The following is a 13130-nucleotide window of genomic DNA, read 5'->3' on the forward strand; positions in this document are numbered from 1 at the left end:
ATATATTCCTGATTAAACATTCCAATTAGGACAGAGGACCTAAATCAGGAAGAAGACAATCACATATTGCAGGCAGACACATAGAGGTCATATGAAAATAGCCAACATCATCATAAAGGTGTTTCTGAAAAAAGCCTTGGATTATGTTAATAATTTCTTACCTTTTATCAACTTTGCCTATGAGACAATAATATGTTACTGCCCAACACAACATCCTCTACCTTCTCCCATTTTCAAGAGTGCAGTTGGTTACAGTGTATGATGGATGGGAATTGAATTTCTTGTCTGTGTTCCACACTATACAGAGGCAGTTTTATTTCCATAGGTTGTCTTAAGGAGGAGAGTGACAAAATTTAAATACATTGAACTGATCTAATAGGACTTTAATCCTGGGATGTCGATCGCATATCATCTTGTGTCCACTATTGTTTCTTGTTTCATCTTTAATTTTTAATGTCAGAAGGATGTGCTGTTCATCTCTCTGGTACTAAGGGGGTTAATATCAATACATCAGGTTTTACATAAAAGTTCCTTCCAGTTTTGGGAGTAAAAAAAAAAAGAAACCAATGTCTGTCACAGGGCAAAGATTAATGTATTTGTATATAGAAATATCTATCAGTCTTTTAAAATATGTAAAAGTTGTACATTTCTCAAGGAATCTAAACTTTTCTTTACTTTTTTTTTTAAACATTTACAGGCCGTGTTTTTGTTTTTCATTTTATATATAAAATATATATAAATATATATATGTACACACACATTTAAAATATCTTTAAATATTCGTAAAATTTAAGAGATGGGTAAATAATTCCTTGCAGAAATATGAAAGAAAAAACATTTTTGGAGTTATAAAAAATTTTATTCCCACCTCTGGTACCTCACATGCTTAAAAGACTTTGTAAAAAAAAATAAAAAAAAAATAAAACAAGTCGAGTTAAAGAACTAGTTCTTCGATATAAATGTGCTTCATATATACCTTGTGAACAAAAAGGTCTATACTTTTACACACTTTTTTAGATGAATAAATTATTGATTTATTGATACCAGACTCCAAAGCTTGCTTGTTTTTGTATCAGTTTGGTCTCCTATTTTATGCTTTCGTCGTTATAACTTGGCAATCAAGAAAAATAAAAAGGAATTCCACCCTTGTGATTTCTGAGATGTTTAGTTCTGAAGCGTGAAGATAAAGCATGGATCACATTTAAATACCGGTACTCCTATGTTGCAGCAAAGAAAACTTGTATACGGCTTTCAGAATATACCATTATATAGTACAAAGGTGTCTTACTAAAGATAAACTGCTCTTTGGCATATCTCAGGTCATTTATTAAAATCCATTACTGTACTTGTTTTGGAGATAATTAATTTAATGTTCATCTACTGGATCTCAAAATGAGGCAAGTGGGTTATACTGTTATCTACTCCTCTGTACCCTATCAATATAACCTCCACTTGTTTGCAGAAAGCTCAGTTTTTCTTTTTGTGATCCTGTCTGAAGGGAGAATGGGTCCTTGGTGCTCATTTGCCATTTTTAGTTAATTTCTGACTTTGTCTAGTAATAGTATTTTGGGGGGGGTTTCAAAAGTGCTTGGCAACCTATCTTTAGGAAGCTGAAGTGGGGGACTTCCCCCTACATGACAGCTTGCCTGGAAAGCGTTAAGCAGCCCCTCCATAGTGCACTGCGCTGAATGGAAGTCATCTCCATAGAACACAAGACAAAACCATGCACCCACACAGTGCTGAACCCCTCTTTCCTGGAACCAATAATCGGACAGGAAGCTGCTACGACCAAAGAGGTTAGTTAACGTACATCACAATGCATCAAAGATTTCCAGGGGATACTTTCCAGCCTGTCCTTGCAAGCAAATAAGAGATTTAGACAAAGCACCAGCTTGATCTGATATTCCCAGCAGAACTCCAGCTGATACCATGGAGGTAACAACTGTAACAATCCAACCCTTTCTGTAATAGCTATTTTAGTGTTTCTCTTGGCAGTCTGTCCTTTATTATACCCTTGTGTTGTCCCAGAGCTTATTCAGTCTACACTTTCAGTTCAGATGAAATCCCCCAGCCCAAAGATAAATAACATTTGTGGTTTATATGGAGTCCACCCTGGAAGTGTTTTTCTTGGCCAGAATTAACATCTGAATTTTTGGGGGATATTGGAAAAGGGATCATCCCACTGACCGCAGGATCTTCTCACTTACCCACCCCGTGAGCGGTAGTGTCAGCAGATACCAACTTGTAAGGCTAGGGAGCTTTTCTCCCCACTCCACTACTCCCAGAGTGTGTGGTCCACAAGGAAAACTACACTACTATTAACATCCTGGAACTACAGGTGAACTTTCTGTCCCAGACAAGGTAAAATTACAATGGCGCAGTAGCATACATTAACTACCAGAGAAGCACAAAAAACTGCAGGAGCTCTTTTGGTGGGAGGTTTTAGCGGTTCTCAATCACCATGTCCTTTTTGTTTGGCATACATGTTACACTGTGTATTGGCCATAACAAAGGTGACCGCATGGCTGCTCAGTTGACCATGTCTTTCTCTTCAAGAAGACTTATCTCAAGCAGTTCTTTTCCATACCTATCTGAAGAGGCTAACTTTGATGGCCTGATAGACATTGCTTCTCAGGCTCCCTCATCCACACTTTACTAAGTACCAGGAAACAGGCCATGGCAGGAGCTGAAATGTTATCTGGTATGTGTGTCTCAGCTCATGTCTTCCTCCAGAGTGCATTTGACCAAGGCATTGAGTGTCCTATGTCATTATTAGCTGATTTTTTCTTCCCAGTTCCTTCAAGGATTGATCCATCTCCATGGGATCTCAAGAATCATCATGAAAAATTTGCAATTCTATTGCTGACATGGAATTCCAGCCAATGTTTTGCACATGGTCTTACTGGCATTTAAGAAGGTCTGTGCTCATAGGGCCGTTTGTTCCATTTTACCATTTAATTTTTTTATTGACACAATTTTAATATTTCCTTATTTTGTTAAGTGGCTCAATAAGTGTTTAGAACAAGCTGTACAGTAGTACGTGCTTTATAAGACTGAGGTAGCACTTAGTTTATAAGGACCCTGAACAAATAGATTGAGAGCCAGTCCCTTAATCTGCTTATATTTTTCTAGACTTTAAACCACCTTCAATTCAATACCTGTTCTTGTGGGTTATTTAAAGTTGCTGAAGTGGACAGTCCACTTTTTCGGCATTCTGGTGGTACGTACATACAACCACAGGCCTTTGGCCGTGTACATATCATTAAAAGCCATCCATCAAGCCTTGTGCCTACTGTCACTTTCCACTAGAGGTCAATGCCCCACCACAAACTCAGATTTCAGATCTCTTCTTCCACATGTCACCATCATAGATATTCTTATTATTCTCTAATACAGTCCATTTGTTAATACTATCAGTTTATGACCAGACAAATAAGTTCAGGAGAATGAAATAGCTGTCTGTTTCATTGACTGTATCAACTTGCCCCAGGTTGTGTTATTACCTGACATGAACCTTACCTTATCATATATGAAGCTTTGACTGTTGTGTTTTTAAACATGTTTAAAACTGTATTTTTGTCTGGTAGAAGAACACTAAACCATGTAATTTAAGATGGAACTACTAGAGTTGGTAAAATATATCTTTGGGGCAGCAATAACTTGGTGAGACCAATAGAATTGACGGTACTTTTTTATGTTGGGAAGGCAGCATTCCTGGTAGATTCTCAATTATAGTAATGTAAAATCAAACATGTATTATTTTATTCAGGATTTTGTAATCAACTCACACAAGCAGTATGATGTGAAACTGTTAAGGGTGATAACCAAACAGCAACATGGGCACTTACACTAATACATGGAATGGCTGTGGGTGGAAATGCTTCTTGGTGTTTTTTTTCCTCCATATGGTTTATGTGATGATGTCTGGAAAAGTTTGTTACTGGACCCAGCTGAACTTACTTTTTGCCTGCAAATGGCCTGCCCTATTAAACATGAAAAGCTTACAAAGGCCCGCTGGCAAATAGAGATGTTTGCAGATGAGTCTACCTCCTTCCATGACGATAGGAGTCCTTGGAACTGCTTAGAATTTTAGTCCTTGGTGGGTTAATGCCAGCCATGAGCAGGTGCAATTTCTCACCCCCCTTTCCCCCACACAGCTTACATCTACAAAGTGTTCGCCCTCTGTGTAATGAAATGTGTTATTGGTTGATGCTTCAGGCTACTTAGCAAGGCTGAGGGACTTGGAGAACGTGTTTGAAAAAGTTGTTAGCAATGAAATGGGTCATTAACCCACCCGCCTCAATAACAGGAGCACTGACTGCTTATTGCCCCAGTTTGTAATAGTCCTGGAATTACTTTCATGTAAACAAGTGTGCTCCTTCACCCCTGGGGCATTAAGGTGCTTACAGAGAAGGTAGCGGGTCCTGTTAACTCTTGCTAATGTCATCAAGCTTATTTTGTAATTAAAAGGATGTGTATATTGTCAGTACTCTGAAAGTGCTTGCAATATCCTGCACCTTTTTCTTAGTTAATTTTTACAAACATAAGTGCAATTTTGCTTAATTGATGTGAACAGTTGTAAAACTGGGTAATGAGTACCCAAGGATTTTTTTTTTGTATATCTGCTGTAAAATCTAGACTGGATTATAATGCTAATATACCCTTGCATAATACATGTATCTTTATTGAGTTTTTATCAATATTAGTATCTTTTGATATATATATATATATATGTTCTAAGTGTATATTCAGAGTATGTGGCCAAAATGGGCATTTTAGATCTAAAAATCTCATTCAATAATACATATGTATTTTTCTGAAGTTTCCAGGTATCCAATACTTAAAAGGGGCAACATAAAATATTCATGCCTGATGATGCTAAATGCGAAATAGCTCCAGGTTCCAGTGATCAGTGAAACTGTAATGAAAATCTGGAGAGCTCTCTACCAGTTGGAGCCACTGTTCCATCGCAGATTTAATAGATAGTTTCTTGGAAACGTTTCCTTGGAAAAGTAGGTGGCAGGATGGAGATGTAATAATTCTCCCTGTATTTGGTATAGGACAGCACCCAAATCTCTCTCTCTGAGGCATTCACCCCAATGAAGTATGGGAGGAAGGAATGAGGCAAAACATGTTTGCTCTTAAAAGAATTAAAAGCTAGTTCCAAAAGGAAGGGATACCCATGTAGTAATACTGACTTTAAGTGAGATTTGAGTCCAGCAGCCGGGTCAGCAAAGTCTTCTGCCAGAAGAAGTCACTTGTTACCCAGATCATTGAGCCCCTTTGTTTAGAGCGGCTGTCTGGTTTTAGGTATGAGCTGAGTGGCTGGAACAGAAAGGTAGGAAGCGTAGTAGGGGTCAGTTACAACCTATTTCATAAGGGAACAAAAAAAATCAGAAAGGGATCCAGGTAGATAACAACAACACTGTCTAAAATGTCTCTGAAGATATTAAGAAAGTGATGGAGGCGTTACAAAGGCCAAAAGTCATTTTAATGTAAATGCCCATCAATCTGATATTGACCAAGTTGTAAGGAGGTGTAGGTGTCATGGATACCTGTATGTCACCATTATTTTATTCAATTAGTGATAAAAAAACAGGGCTTGAGACTCCCATCCTCGTTTTCAACAAAAGATCCTAGCTGCAGCTGTTGAGGTTGAAAGAGGAAAATTCCATATACAGAATGGGTGTCCACAAACTTTTGGCTTTGTGGTGTATAAACTGTCACTGTACTAGTTTGGGAACCCAGAGGCTCATGTAGTCTTCCAGCACATATCTTTTCAAGGTCATATTATGAGAAATTGCTCCATACAACATTAAGAGAACCGAAAAGGTGATATCCGAACGTGCCACATTGCTTCCAGGCTGTCGGTGGTACTGCAGAGAATGTGAACTAGATGTATTAAAACTGAAATCTCTTGTTGCTGAGTTTCTTATGTACAATTGTAGAGGACTGACACATATGGTCTCTGTTTGCATAAAGAGCATTAGGTCAGGATGGGAATATTGCATAGGTGAAGCACGTCTTTCACATGTTAATGGCTTTTAAAGTCCTTCTTTAGGATTTGTTGTGTCCTTGTGACTAAGCTAATTGTGTTCTAAGTGTGTAAGAGGAGCAGGTGTGCCATTTGGCCATTTCAGCGCCTCTACCTCTTCAGCTTTTAGCAAAGTCTGCCATATATGGCTCAGGTGCCTAAATGCAAAAAGCTCTAGTGATGCAATTCTTCTTCTTTGTTCCAAACATCAAATCATTTTCTACTAAATGTCTTCCATCAATTTCAGTCATTCTAATAAATTTAAAAAACAAAACAGAAAAACCTGAACCATTCAAAGTAATGGAGTCCGGAAGAAAACTGAGAAATTCAAGTTCACCGGAAAGTCCACAGGGCCACACATGCCTCAGGTTTTCCTTTGTTTAAACATGGACTGTGTGTCTTGGACCATGTCTGACATCTTTTAGATAGGTACCTTGCAATATTTCAATAGAATTATATTTTGGCAAATCAAGTGGTTTTTAGGGATGACTGGATGATGATGTTTTTAAAACCTCATAATAATACATTAGGAATGGTTGCAAGATCCCCGTGGAACAAAAATTGTTTACAATGGGAAACAGGGGCAAAATTGATACTAAAAACCTTAAATTCCATCTGTTAGGAAAGAGAGCTGGATTTTTTAGGGGAGCTTTAAGTCCTTTTACATTGTTCATTTTACTTACATAGATTAACAAAAATACCTACCCACGATCCTCTGGCAATCTCCCAACTCAACATCATCGTAGCTTGCACCATCATTACATAAGTACAGAGGCTCAAAATTTTGCCCAACCTCCTACAAAAGCTTAACGCGAGAGTCACTTGTCATCAGGAAATGTAAGTGTCGCCTTTGTTCTGTAGTGAAGCTGGGAGAGGTGACGCTGGATCACTATGAAGATACTACTCTTGAGCACACAGAGGGAAAAAAGAAGCAAAGACAGCCATGGAAATCTTATGGTAAGTTTCACCTGCTACACAACACTAGGCACCCTACTGACAGCACAATCACCAAAATTCAGTTTTAGGCAGCTTAGAGGGCAATATTTTTTTCTTTATTGCGCTCCCTCATGTTGCACCTTACTATATTATTTTATTATAGGTATGTTGAAAGGGTTTTATGCACCTGAGGGTTTGTTTGCTGCAAGTAATAGATAACATTATATCGCCAACAAATTCACATATTATTAAGCAGCTTAGAGGTTGCTTTCCATCAAATGAACTGGTAAATTTTTTTTCCTAACTTGAAACCCATCCAGCCATCCACACATTGTCAATAATAATCTAATATATATATATATATATATATATATATATATATATATATATATATATATATATATAATTTATAAAAGTCTTGTGACCATGAGTGCAGCTTAAAATAAGGTCCATGTCCTGGCTAGCATTTATATTTCCGCAAAGACAAGTATCTTCTGTTGTCCTACCTGTCGCTCTGATGCCCACTGCTTCCTGCAGACTCTCCTTGGCCCCTCCAGCTACCTTCTTATCCTCCCAGCCCTTTCCTGCCCTATTGTAGTTTTACTGTCCCTCTGCTGCAACCTGCCACCTCCCATTAACCATTAAAATGCTCAAAGAGGGAGCTCCTTCATGCAGCAGGGACTTGCAGGGTCTATAGAGAACCTAATTGGATCTACTGCCATAATACCTTACCGACTGATCGCACAATGTAAAAATAGAAGATTCTACTTGGGAACCCCTGGAGAACCCTACTGGTGTTGTCATCTGTGACATCCCAGGGGTGTCCATGTGCCAACTAAGATCCCAAAAGTGATCTTTTAAAAAAGTGCTGCCAGGTAATGTGTGCAAGGGGTGGTGTGTGTGTGTGTGGGGGGGCAATAATGTAATGAGAAGAAAAAATGGAGAGATAGAACAAATATATAAATCCAAAATAAAGAAGCAGAGGCTCAGCACTCAAATGATAAGTTGAGTTTATTTCACGCAGTCAACGTTTCGACACACGGGTCTTTCTCAAGGCAGAAGAGTGAGAAAGGGTGCCGAAAGGGTGCCCCAACCAGTTTCATCTACAGCCTGAAAGTTTTCACGTGTAAAGTGTAAAAAGTAATATAAATGAATAAATAAATAAAAGAATAAATGAATACTCCCCAAGATAGCAGCCTCCAAAAAACACTCTTCCTCAAGATGCTCAACGATACAATATGGCGACCAAGGAGCGCATATACATGGGGAGAAAAAAACAAAAACAACACCAATAGTGTAATATGTATACAAAATTAAAAATAAAAAAGAGGTGTAAGATCCACTCACAAACTTGCTGAATAAATCTGGCTCATCAAGGTTCAGTAATAGCAGAATTTAATATCTTCTAAAATCTATAAAAATAGAAAAAGACCACAAATGGTGCAGTATCTTGACTAATCTGAGGAGGGGGAGATCTGGATACACTCCATTCAAAGTCAGATACTTATAGACAAGTTTAGAGAAAGAAAATATCCGGATAAGCTACTATATGATAGCTTTAAAGCTGTAAAGGATAAGAAAAGGGATTCTTTCTTGCAAGACAAAAAAAAGAAAAAACGGCGAGAAAGTTAGACTTCGCCTTTTTGACCAAGTATAATGACAAGGCTTATGATATCAAAAAGGCTATAGCGAAATGCTGGCCTATTTTAAAGCAAGATAATATCTTAAAAGATCATTTACCTCTAAAGCCTAGTGTCATATATAAAAATTCTGAAAATCTGAAATCAATACTGGCTCCCAGTGTCTTGCCAGAAATAAAAGAGATAAAAGAGGATGAAAATTTTCTCTTCAAGAAAAACCCTGGTTTTTTTCGCTGTGGAAAGTGTAAACTTTGCACAACATGTCACCAACAAAGCAAAAAACCCACTAATTTTAGGTGTACAAACACCAAGAAAGAATACACCATAAAACATTTTATCCACTGAAGGTCCAAAAATGTGATATATATGCTGGATGTGGTACTCAGTATATTGGGAGAACGACAAGGGAACTAAAAGTGAGAGGTTTAGAACATCTGGGCGGTATACGCAATCAAAATCTTAAACATAGTATCCGGAAACATTGTAACCAGTGTAGAGCCTTCTCTTTACCACATTTTAAAATCATAGGTATCGATGTCATCTCGCCTCATTGGAGAGGAGGAGACCTTCAACAAAAATTAGCATGCAAGGAGACAGAGTGGATTTTTAAATTTCAAACTCATAAGAAAGGGGGATTAAATACAGACTTAGACATCCTAGCCTTTATGATATAAAAAAAAACCAAACATATATATACTTACCCACATTTTGCACATTTTCCTACAAGGAGATGTATCTCTTTTTCAATTTGCACTCTTTTAGCACTTTACATATCAACTCTTGTACTTTAAACATAATGAATTATGTATAAAAGCATATTGCTTAAGCACTTTTTTATATATATGATTATTGCATTTACATAATCCCTATATATATTTTGCACATTATACCCAATAATCTAAGGGTAATGAAATATGGTAGAAATTACAGCACTTTAAATTGGCACTTTATTAATATTTGTATTCTATTTAAATAGTGATATTTGTATTGTTTCCCCTTTTTTAATGGAATTCCTAATAATGTATTTTTTTATTTTATCCTTTAAATATTCTTCTCTATAAAATCATGGCTGTAGATTTAATATATCTAAAAACAATCTCTTTGATAAAATTGATTTAAAAAACAATCCTTTGTAAAAATTGATTACATTTTTTATATACAACCTTATATACAATTTATATATATAATTTTTTATACACAACCTCATATACAATTTATATATATGTCGTAATGCTAGTTCCTTATTTTTATCCAAAATTACCGTATTTGCTCGATTATAAGACGACCCTGATTATAAGACGACCCCCCAAAATCTGAATATTAACTTAGGAAAAAAAGAAAAAGCCTGAATATAAGACGACCCTAAAGGAAAAAAGTTTTACCAGTAAATGTTAATTCATGTAAACTATTTTTTTTAATAAAAGCTATGATTGAGAAAAATATTTTTTTTGTTTTTATTTCTTGTATTTTCCAACCTGTCCCCCAGTTACGCACATCTGCCCCCAGGCTTGCCACTCCAATATGGCACTGTGGCCCATGATATGCCTTTTAACCCTCTATATGCCACTGTGCCCCATGGTATGCCTTTTGACCCCCTATGTGCCACTCTGCCTCCAGAAATGCCTTATACCCCTATATGCCACTCTGCCTCCAGAAATGCCTTATACCCCTATATCCCATTCTGGCATTTAGGGGGTTAAAATGCATATTATGGGGCAGAGTGGCATATAGGGAGGTATAAGGCATTTCAGGAGGCAGAGTGGCATTAAGGGAGTTAAAAGGCATTGTATAGAGCACTCTGCCTCCAGAAATGCCTTATACCCCTATATGCCACTCTGGCATTTAGGGGGTTAAAATGCATATTATGGGGCAGAGTGGCATATAGGTGTATAAGGCATTTCAGGAGGCAGAGTGCTCTATTAAATGCCCCCTTAACGCCACTCCAGAAATGCCCTATGCCCCCATTTAACACACACACACACACACACACACACACCCTATACCCCCATTTAACTAACACACACACACACACACACTCTCCCCTCCCCTCTCAGCCCTCTCTTACCGGTGCTTCCAGCCGGGGCAGCGGGTTGACGTCGCCTTCTGCTGCAGCCGGAAGGAGGTGGAGTTGGCAGCGGGGGTTTGTATCCGTCCGTCGCGTATACTTTCCCCGGCTGTCAGAGATCAGAGTTCCCCGCATCGGTGCGGGGAACTCTGATCTCTGACAGTCGGGGAAGGTTTGCGCGACGGACGCAGACAACCCCCGCTGCTAGCCACACCTCCTTCCGGCTGCAGCGGACGTTGTCTACGCGGATCGCGTAGACGTCAACCCGCTGCCCCGGCAATACAGCAGGAAGCACCGGTAAGTGTGTGTATGATGGGGGGGGGTGAGACAGGAGGATCCAGGTCCCCTGCAGCGGTGCGGGGGATCTGGATCTTAGTCTCCTAATCAGACTCTATTTGAGGTCTGATTAGAAGACGACCCCGATTAGAAGACGAGGGGTATTTTTCAGAGCATTTGCTCTGAAAAAAACCTCGTCTTATAATCGAGCAAATACGGTATATAATAAAAATTAATGTTTCATATATAATTATAGAAAAAGACAGATGACTTTCTGTTCCAATGATTTTATTGAAGAATATTTGTAAACGGTATATAGAGTGTTAATAAGACATTGTTCCATTCTTGTACTTTATATATTTTTCGCCGTGACCAACTCCGCGATCTGAATCCGATTTCGCAAGTGCAAGCGTGTTAGCCCACATCCGACAGGGGCAGGGAGCGGACGAACCAGGAGCCGGAGAACGTTGTACGCGACTATGTAATCGCGTACACGACGCCAATGACGCGAAGGCAGAGAAACAGCCGGATTGGATGCGTGATGACGCAAGACGCCCGCAACCCGGAAATAAATGGATTTAATCTAGACACGGATTTGAAGCACTTTACTTTTTATTTGTTTGATTACAAATCCATGCGAAAATCGAATTTTCTCCTGAGGAAGCCAGTATAGCACTGGCGAAACGCGTTGAGAGAGCTGAAATTATTCTGAGAGAGCATCCCATACAATGGATCCGGGACTTTGGTTCACCTGCGCTTTTGCACACTATGATCTAGTTGTGCCTGTAATAACTGTAAGTGTATCCAGATCTCCCCCTCCTCAGATTAGTCAAGAGACTACACCATTTGTGGTCTTTTTCTATTTTATAGATTTTAGAAGATATTAAATTCTGCTATTACTGAACCTTGATGAGCCAGATTTATTCAGCAAGTTTGTGAGTGGATCTTACACCTCTTTTTTATTTTTAATTTTGTATACATATTACACTATTGGTGTTGTTTTTGTTTTTTTCTCCCCATGTATATGCGCTACTTGAATGTGACAATCAGATATCTTAAAGTATGGGTGTCCTGTGTGTGTCAAGCTCATAACATATCCCCCATCAGGTGTCCTCCTATTAAGATCTTTTCTAGATAGTTTTCCAAGGGCCTGCACCCTTTCATGATCTAAGTTCAGATTGCAGCCATCAATGCCTTCCAGAATGTGGTACTGGCACAGTAGAATGGCTAGCTATTGGCAGGATCCACCCTAGAACATCTTCTAATGTTCAAGACACAGTACTTAATCTACTCTACATAGATCCATTCAAACCATTAGAAGAATCTGCCATCCATTTGTGTTTCAGAAGACAGCATTGATAATTGCCTTTACCACCAGAGTTTTTTTCTGGCAAGATCTCTCATACTTTAGATATGAAGAGATGTATCTCTACTTTTCTAAAATCAGTATGCCATTTGTTTTCTTACCCTCCCTTTCTTGTCTTGCTACCAGGGATGATAGGGAAACATTGAATTCCAGCTTCCACTGTATATCCCTTTGTTGCACATGCTGTTCTTCCAATAAACCTCTTTTTTGCTTGCTTTCCTGCCTGATTTTTTTTATTGCTTGCTTTCGGTGTGGTCTTTGGTAAAAGACTGAGTACTAGAGAGAAGAGCAGTCCTTTTAAGTGCTTCTCCACTAAGCCAATCACTCCATTGGCCCCCCATACCCTTCAGAATCAAATTCAAACATCTAACCCTGACCTACAGACCCCTTAACAACTCTGTACCCCCCACTATATATCTGCCCTCTTATCCAAATATACCCATAACTTCCTTCTTAGTTCCTCTTATGACTTGCATCTGCCTTCTACTGTCATTACCTTTTCTCACTCCGGTATTCATGATTTCACCTGTGCTGTACCCCTTCTGTGGAATTCCCTACCCTGTTCCATCAGACTTTCTCTCTCGTACGCAACTTTCAACAGATCACCTGGACCCTATGAACTCGCCCCCATCCAAGAAGTAATCTCCTATTGTTTCACCTCCCCCTCAACCACCAACTAGATTGTAAGCTTGCAAGAGCAGGGCCCTGTCTTCCTTTTGCACCAGTTTGTTATTGTGTGTGACTTTAAATTATTCCATTGAGTATCTATGTCGCACATGTAGGCTGTTGCTTTCTCAGTTTATTTCGGTGTTG

Source organism: Sceloporus occidentalis, unplaced genomic scaffold (genome assembly GCF_023333645.1).
Source record: "Sceloporus occidentalis isolate IW3139 unplaced genomic scaffold, rSceOcc1.0.p SCAF_40, whole genome shotgun sequence".
Taxonomy (NCBI): Eukaryota; Metazoa; Chordata; class Lepidosauria; order Squamata; family Phrynosomatidae; genus Sceloporus; species Sceloporus occidentalis.